Below are 9,372 nucleotides of genomic sequence, written 5' to 3'. Positions count from 1 at the left end.
TAACCTTTGTGTCTTGCTTTTACCAGTAGAATGTAGTTGAAGTGGTGTTTGCTAGTTCCAGAATCTAGCTTTCTAGTGGCCTTGTCACTTCTGTCTTTGTTCTCTTGGAATGCTGTCTTGGGACTTCCACGTAAGGATGTAGTCTACTGGACAATGAGAGACCACAGGCAGGAAAATCAAGTCACTCCAGCCAACAACGAGCATCAATTGCTCGATTTGCATACATGAGTGAGGCCAACTTGGACCTTCAAGCCCAGCTGACTCTTCCTGAAGGCAACTGCATGAGTCATCCAGGTAAAAGGAGAGGAAAAACTGCATAGCCAATGAACAGAATTGTGATAAACAATGAATCATCGTTTCACGTCACTGAGTTGGGGATGATTTCTTATTGTAACATTAGACAACTGATACAGGCTTAAATTTTTTCAGATTAAAATTTTCTACCTTTGTAAACCTCAAGCTAATGGCTTATAAAAGATCCTACTTTAATGTCATTTCTGGCATTTCTAATGTGTGTGTGATTTCATGATTGTATATGTCTTAGGCTGGGTTTCCCTAGAAGCCGACCTTGAGGAAAGGATGTGGGCGTGAGTTGTTTATTTGGGAGCACTAGTGGGTGAGTGGGAAGTGATACAAGGAAAAGAAGGAAGCCAATGCAGGCATATTATTGAACTTGTTATTACTAGACAATTAGGTCTCAATTCTGTAGCAGAACTCTGGTGGATAGAGTAGATCTTACCTCAGAGTTATCCCAACAGAGAGATGAGTAGCTGAGGTATCTATCTACCAAATCCCATCAGTTTTTGATAGAGGGATTTTAGGGGGTGAGGAGAGTGTCTTAACACCTCAGTACTTCTGGTCTGCTCTGCCTTGTGCACTGGCTGAGTGGACTCCTGTGATTAGAGAAGGCCTTCACGGGGAGAGTTACAGGGTTCTTGTTTAGAAAAATTCCAGTTGCCCCTTTTTGAAGTATGAATGCTTATGGCATTTGGGTGGGGTACCAACAATAACGTTTGAATTTATCGTCAATATCTGAATATTATAAATATTAATATCTAAATATATTATTTTTATTTCAAGTAGTAAATTGTCAAGCTAGATATAACTTGCAGTGAAAAATCTCCTTAAGTGTTCTTCTTGTTAAAATTTTAAAAGTCCAGTGAAATATAAATGTATATTCATTATTGGAAAACTAAAATGCTGCAAGTAAATTGTGATGATTTTGAAGTGTGTTAATTTTATGGAAAAAAATGATTAAGAACTTTAAAAGAGTTAAAAAGTAAAATATTGGAATTTAATATGAACATTGAGAGTGTTTTGGCTGGATAACTTGGAAAGGATACTATTTTTGAATCAAAAATGTATGTAATACTAAATAATACAAAACCAAATAATAGATTATATGATATCATATTCTGAAACTATCTGAAATTATCAAGTGTATTAGTGTCCTTAATGTTAAACAATGAACTGCTGAGAACTTCATTTAATTTTTGGTTACTTTCATGTATGGATTTTATGAAAAAACCTCTTGGAATAATTCACAAATAAAAATAGACTATCGAGTGTCCTTGCCCCTGTGGTGAGCCACAGCTGCCCTCCACCTCTGCGGGAGACCCTCCAACACTAGTAGCCATGTAGCTAACAGGATCTTGGTGCTCTGGCTGGGTGTCAGGCCTGAGCCTCTGAGGTGGGAGAGCTGAATTCAAGACATTGGACCACCAGAGACCTCCCAGCCCCACATAATATCAATTGGTGAGAGATCCCCCAGATATCTCCATCTCAACACTAAGACCCAGCTCCACTCAATGACCAGCAAGCTTCAGTGCTGGACACCCCATGCCAAACAACTAGCAAGACAGGAACACAACCACACCCATTAGCAGAGAGGCTGCCTAAAATCATAATAAGTTCACAGACACCCCAAAACACACCACTGGAGGTGGTCCTGCCCACAAGAAATAAAAGATCCAGCCTCATCCACCAGAACACAGGCACTAGTCCCCTCCACCAGGAAGCCTACACAACCCACTGAACCAACCTTAGCCACTGAGGCAGACACCAAAAACAACGGGAAATATGAACCTGCAGGTTGTGAAAAGGAGACCCCAAACACAGTAAGTTAAGCAAAATAAGACAGAGAAACACACAGCAGATGAAGGAGCAAGGTAAAAACCACCAGACCAAACAAATGAAGAGGAAATAGGCAGTCTACCTGAAAAAGAATTCAGAGTAATGAGAGCAAAGATGTTACAAAATCTTGGAAATAGAATGGAGAAAATACAAGAAATGTTTAACAAGGACCTAGAAGAACTAAAGATGAAACAAACAATGATGAACAACACAATATATGAAATTTAAAATTCTCTAGAAGGGATCAATAGTGGAATAACTGAGGCAGAAGAACAGATAAGTGACCTGCAAGATAAAATAGTGGAAATAAGTACCATGGAGCAGAATAAAGAAAAAAGAATGAAAAGAATTGAGGACAGTCTCAGAGACCTCTGGGACAACATTAAATGCACCAACATTTAACTTATAGGGGTCTCATAAGAAGAAGAAAAAGAGAAAAGGTATGAGAAAATATTTGAAGAGATTATAGTTGAAAACTTACCTAATATGAGAAAGGAAATGGTCAATCAAGTCCAGGAAGCACAGAGAGTCCTGTACAGGATAAATCCAAGGGGAAACACATCAAGACACATATTAATCAAACTATCAAAAATTAAATACAAAGGAAAAATATTGAAAGCAGCAAGGGAAAAGCAACAAATAATATACAAAGGAATGCCCATAAGGTTAACAGCTGATGGTTTAGCAGAAACTCTGCAAGCCAGAAGGGAATGGCAGGACATATTTAAAGTGATGAAAGGGATAAACCTACAATCAAGATTAGTCTACCCAGCAAGGATCTCATTCAGATTCGATGGAAAAATTAAAATGTTTACAGACAAGCAAAAGCTAAGAGAATTCAGCACCACCAAACCAGCTTTACAACAAATGCTAAAGGAACTTCTCTAGGCAGGAAACACAAGAGAAGGAAAAGACCTACAATAACAAACCCAAAACAATTAAGAAAATGGTAATAGGAACATACCTATCAATAATTACCTCAAATGTAAATGGATTAAATGCTTCCACCCAAAGACATAGACTGGATGAATGGATACAAAAACAAGGCCTGTATATATGCTGACTACAAGTGACCCCTTTCAGACCTTGGGACACATACAGACTGAAAGTGAGGGGATGGAAAAAGATATTCCATGCAAATAGAAATCAAAAAAAGCTGTAGTAGAAATTCTCATATCAGACCTAGGGACACTTGAAAATGGGATGGAATCTAGCAGTGGTTTTGCAGACATTACTACACTGGCAGAGGAAATTCACCTTCCGCAGCTCTTTAATTCTTTGAAAGATCTTGATCAATCCAAAAGTCCCAACATGATCAAAGCCAAAGACAACAGAGCCATTAAGGTGAATCAGGTGCAGCAAAAGCCAAGTGTCATAAAGGTTCCCTCTGCTCAACCCAGGAAGAACAAACATAAAGCCTCTGAGCCTATCATGGTGCTCCCAAGGCCAAAATCCAGCCAAAGAATCCAGAGTGCCTGCTAGGGGGAGAAGTGCTTCTATGCCATGCTGCAGTCAGGGACAGCGCTCCTGTGAACACGGCCAAGCATTCCAAAGGCAAACCTCAGAAAGCTGCATCCAGAAAGATCAGCAAAACGAAGAGCCACGGGCAGGAAAGGACCTCAAGGACCAGAGGAAGGAAGAAGGCTGAAGAGAATAAGCAGTCAGGGAACAAAGTCAAGGCAGGAGAGAAGCCAACAATTCCCCAGATGAAGCGAAGGAAGCAGCAAACTGAGCTTATCCAAGAGAGCTTTAAAAAGCCTCGAACCTCCCTAGGCATGTGCAGGCTGGGGTCTGTGAAGGTTCTTCATGCACTGGGGGAGAAGAATGATAAGAAAACTGGGCTCTCTTCCTGTCGGGTCTTGGGAAATTCAAGCAACCCTAAACACCCCCAGCTATCCAGCCATGGAGGCATACCCCACCTGAGGGTAAGAGTTCTGAGAAAACTCAAGTCGAAGCCCAGAAACCAGACAGCAGTGCTGAGAAAGAGTGTCCATCTCCATCCCAGTAGGAGCTGCCGCCTCCTGGGAAGGTCAAGTTGATACCTCTGCCGTTTTCTGCCTGGGACAAGCCTCAATCTCGACCTGCTCCTCGGAGGCCACAGTCTCTGTTCTCTCATTGGCCTGCTCTGGCTGACTGTGCCCAGCCTGCTTCTACTAACTCAGCTCAACCTCCTGCAGTGAGTTCATCCCAGCCAGCTCCTGCCTCTTTGCCAGTTCCTGCCAAACCATCTCAGCCAACTATGACTAACCAACCCAAACGGGTTGGACCGACCATATGCAGCCTAGTGTCCCTCAGTCTGCTGCTCCTAGGCCTGCACCCTACGGAACTTCATCTTGCACTTCTCTCCAGCGGGAGCCTGTTCCCCCTGCTGTGACTAAGCGCCAGTCCCCACCCAAGCTCCAAACCCCATTTCTACTCCAAGACTTCAGCGAGCAACCAGTTCCATGGAAGGAACCCAATGTTCCTGAGCCAGTAATGTCAAAGCCCATCGAACACGAGCAGAGGCCAGAGCGGGAGGCCATGAAGAGACAGGCTCAACAACAACATGAGAATGCTGCCAAATACACCTCTTTGGGGAAAGTGCAATTTTTCATTGAGAGGGAAAAAGAAATGGAAATTGCTGACTACTACGGATATGTAAAGTAAGAGCTGCTAGGAGTGTTGGTGCCACCTTGGGGACCAGCTGCTCTTCCATATACAGATAAGACAGGTATAAATTTCTCTATTTATTTTGATATATTTTAACACAATAAAACTGAATAAATAAGTGTAATAGAATTAATAGGTGAGTAATAAAACTTTTGAATATTGAGATGCTGCTAATTGTGGCGTGATTTTTGTTTTTTGGTGGGGTTGGAATCAAATTCTGCATGAGAAAGGGAGGACTGAAAGTTGAATGGGAGAATGAAGGAAATAGGTAAAAACTGAGGAAAGAGAAAGGAAGTTTGTCCAGGGCTAGGAAGGCCAAAAGACATTTATGGATTTATGAAAGGAAGCAGGAGTGGGGATGAAATGGAAGAAGTAAAAAGCATGGTCAGTGGTCAGGGGTGAAAGAACAAAATTTGAGTAGAGTTTAAGATGACAGAAGGTGAGTCTAGGTTCACTAGGAGAAACAGAAAAAGTCTCTTGGGGAGGTTGGCCTTAAGTCTCACAACCACCAGATAGGTATTTAAGAAAACAGGAGGTTCAGGACACATCTCTGAAAGGTTTGAGTTGCCTTATCCAGGTGTGATTATAGTGGGGGAATAGGAAATCTACCAGAGAGGTGGCTGGGGTTCAGAGTTATCCTAGGGGCAGCTGACGACAGGGGCAGAGCCAAGGGAACTGCTGCATCAGGAGGCCCACGAGTAGGCCCTGGTATGTAAATCACCATGTACTCCACACCTAAGCACCAGGGCAGCTAATGCACTATTCAGTTAATCCTGGCAACGACAGGCAAGGCCAGTATTCCTGTGCCACTTCACTTAGAGAGGTGCAGCAAAGGGCTGAGGTCACATCGCATGTGGAGGTACAAGGCCTCAACTGCAGGCCCAAATGCCTCCAAAGTCCTCAGTATCTGCAAGTGCCCGCAGGCGGCCAACCTGGCTTTCAGAGCACAGCATCCTGAGGTTACTGGTGGATGAGATCAAACTTCTGGAGAGGCCTAAATATTATCTTGAGGGGCTTCCTCCATTGACCAGGGTGCGTGCCGCCTTCTGTAAACATCACCATCAACTGAAACGTACGAGAAAAATCCGACGGAAGCGTCCACTCTCACGGGTGAGAGCGGTGGGGGCACGCACACAGGGCAGCCGCTCCAACAGCCACAGGACCCAGGAGCCCAGCGGTTCACGGGCTCCCTGGGAGGCCTCGTGGGGCAGGTCGAGGGAGTGAGGATGGGAGAGAGTGGCAGGGGTGGGCGTCAAAAGGAATGCAGTGGGGAGAAGGGAGAGATGGAGACAGTGGATAGTGACCATGGGAAAACTGGCAATTTTCATTTTCAAAATTAAGTTTTTGAGATGTCATTCACATGCCATAACATTCACCTTCTGAAACTGCAAATTCAGTGTCATTTTGTACATTCATAAGCCTATGCAACCATCACCATCATTTAACCCACCACGTTTTCATCACGCCACAAAGAAGCCCCCGTAACCATCAGCAGGCCCTCTTCATCCCCTCCTCCTTCAGTCCCTGCAACCATTAATTTCCTTTCTGTCGCTATGGTTTTGCCTTTTCTGGATATTTCATGACATAATACAAATGGGACCACTGTGTGTGGCTTCTTTCACTTAGCGTAATGTTTTCAAGTTCATCCATGTCGTAGCATGTGTCAGTACTTCATTCCTTTTTATGACTGTATATTATTTCACATATAACCACATTTAAAAATCCATTCATCCATTGATGGGCATTTGGGTTTTTTACACTAATAATCTCCATTTATTGACAGTTTATTCTGTGCCAGGCAGCACCAGGCTAAGTTACTGACCTTATTTCACAGATAAAGAGGCTTGGAGAGTGTGAAGAGTTTGCCCAAGATTAAGAGCTAGCAACTGGGGGAACTGGGGTTTGAACTCAGGCGAACTTCAGAGGTAATAAATTCACATGACAGAACATTAGAAAAGGTACACAAGGGTATTCAACGAAAAGTCACCCTTTTCCCCACATGCCCCAGCCACACATTTCCCTCCTCAGAGACATCAGCTTTTGCCATGCTGTGGATCCTTCCAGAGAACTATTTATACCTCAACGTGTATGTATCACAATTTATTGACTAATCTGTCCCACTGATTTGAAATGTCACTTTTATGGTATAACAGATTCTTATACGTACTTATATTACTCTTTTCAGAGCTGTCCTGACTCTTTTTTGCCTATCTTTTATGTTTTCCATTTCTCTAAAATCCTTTTTATCTTGAAAAAACTTTTTCCTTTTCCTGTTTGTTTCTCTTAAGACATTATGTTCATTCACTTGTATAATTTTATTTAAATTATTTACTTTTGGTGGTGTCGGGTATTAGTTGCAGCACGTGGGCTCTTCGTTGCAGTGCATGGGCTCTTCCTCGTGGCTCGTGGGCTCTCTAGTTGTGACGCGTGGGCTCCACAGCACGTGGGCTCAGTAGTTTCGGCGGGCGGGCTTAGTTGGCCTGAGGCATGGGGGATCTCAGTTCCTCAACCAGGGATCGAACATGCATACCCAGCATTGGAAGGCAGATTTTTTTTTTTTTTTTTTTTTTTTTGCGTTACGCGGGCCTCTCACTGTTGTGGCCTCTCCCATTGCGGAGCAACAGGCTCCGGACGCACAGGTTCAGCAGACATGACTCACGGGTACAGCTGCTCCGCGGCATGTGGGATCTTCCCAGACCGGGGCACGAACCCGTGTCCCCTGCATCGGCAGGCGGACTCTCAACCACTGTGCCACCAGGGAAGCCTTGGAAGGCATATTCTTAACCACTGGACAACCAGGGAAGTCCTCACTCTTGTATTATTTTAAATTTAGTCCTCATTTCTGAATTTTTTTTCTTTTATTTTGAATTCTGTCCTGAGTTCTATCATCTTACCTAATTCTGGTTTATGCTGTTAGTTCATCTTTTTTTTATTATGGTAAAATATACATAAAACAAAATTTAGTATTTCAACCATTTTCAAGTATATAATTCAGTGACATTATATACATTCACAATGCTGTGCGAACATCACCACTATCCAAATTAAAAATAATTATGTCTAAAGATTGAGCAGGACCTCAGAAAGATGGAGGCAGCAGCATAGTTTCTGAATCTCTCCAAACCCTTTCATGGAAGATCAACTAAAACCAAACACCCATAGGTGGTAGTTATCAGCATTTACCATTTGCAGGACTGTTTCACCATCCCAAACAGAAACTCTAGAGCCATTAAACAGTAACTTCCCATTCCCTCCTCGGTCCATGTTCTTTCATCTTTTCCATTGTTTTTCCTAACATCTTTTAGCCCACTTTGAAATAATAGGTTACAGTTTTGATCTGTTTTGTGGACCTGTCTTTACCAACTTGATTTTATTGTCTGAAGAGATGCTATTCTGCTCCTCATTCTCTTTTTTCTTACACTACCTCTGTAAGGGATTTGATCCTAATCCTTTTATTGATTTTTGGATGAAAAAAGTTTTAAAGCACTTTGAAAAGGAGGTGTAAGGCCATGTGGAAACGTGTTCCTCATGGCTGTTTCATCAATGCTTCACTTATACTGTTTTGAAATAACTCTCTTCCAGGAGGCATAAACCAGTGGGCTTTATCATTGGACAGAGTGCAGGGAAACGACCCCACAAAAGCTGATCACCTTAGCAAAAATGATTTAGTTATGATTTCACCCAAGATTGGTCACCAACCAGCCTGGGAAACTCAATGAACCAGAGACAAGGTATATAATGCCATCTTTCCTTCTCTCTGCCTCAGTTCTTAAGGATTGGTCACCTACATGTTATTCGTAATTATTAGTTGGTTTCTGTTCATAATTACTATCAGAAGACACAGCACTTATGGGCCTAATTACACTGCCCAGCTACGCACCATTCTTCTTCATTTTGGCTTCCTGTCCACCAGCAGGAACCTGATTTATTTTGTTCTCCCCTCACCACAGCCCAGTAATTTTTGTGAATGACTCTCAGTCTCACCAGAATCTGTATCTCTCACTCTGCCCCAACATCCCACCCCATCATTCACTCCCTGAAGTGTACTCTAGAAATTTAGGTAAACTGGATATTTTAACACTATTCACCATCTCTTATGAAACCAGAAGAAGAGCAGCTCTCTTATGAAACGACGGAGAACTTGTAAGGATAAAACACCAGTCTGCAGGAGAAAGGGAAGAAGAGAATGATGGAAATAGTTTCCGGAAAACTATTTTTACATTTTGTTTTGTTTGTTCCTGGTAAATAAATTGAAATCTTCTAAACATTAAAAGAAAATCTAAACCACTAAATTCAATAATACAGGAACATAACTTTTTAAAAAATTTTTTTTGGCTGCGCAGCATGTGGGATCTCAGCTCCCCAACTAGGGATTGAACCCACGCCTGCTGCATTGGAAATGCAGAGTCTTAACCACTGGACCACGAGGGAAGTCCTAGGAATATAACTTTTAGAGGAGAAGTTATAAACCCCTTGGTTATATGAACTGGAGATTTTTGTAAGAAGTCATATATTTTAAATGACTTGGAGCTTTAAAGAAAGGAAGGAAGGAAGGAAGGAAGGAAGAAAAAGGGACTTCCTTGGTGGTGC

General features: G+C 42.4%; 1 pseudogene; it reads left to right on the top strand.

Moving 5' to 3' along the window:
* The first annotated feature begins 224 nt into the window (after positions 1–224).
* Positions 225–4,938, top strand: LOC132531934 (uncharacterized protein C2orf78-like; annotated as a pseudogene).
* Positions 4,939–9,372: the final 4,434 nt, after the last annotated feature.

This window comes from Lagenorhynchus albirostris, chromosome 13, assembly GCF_949774975.1.
Source record: "Lagenorhynchus albirostris chromosome 13, mLagAlb1.1, whole genome shotgun sequence".
In the NCBI taxonomy this organism is placed as follows: Eukaryota; Metazoa; Chordata; class Mammalia; order Artiodactyla; family Delphinidae; genus Lagenorhynchus; species Lagenorhynchus albirostris.
This window is presented reverse-complemented; position numbering and strand designations above follow the sequence as displayed.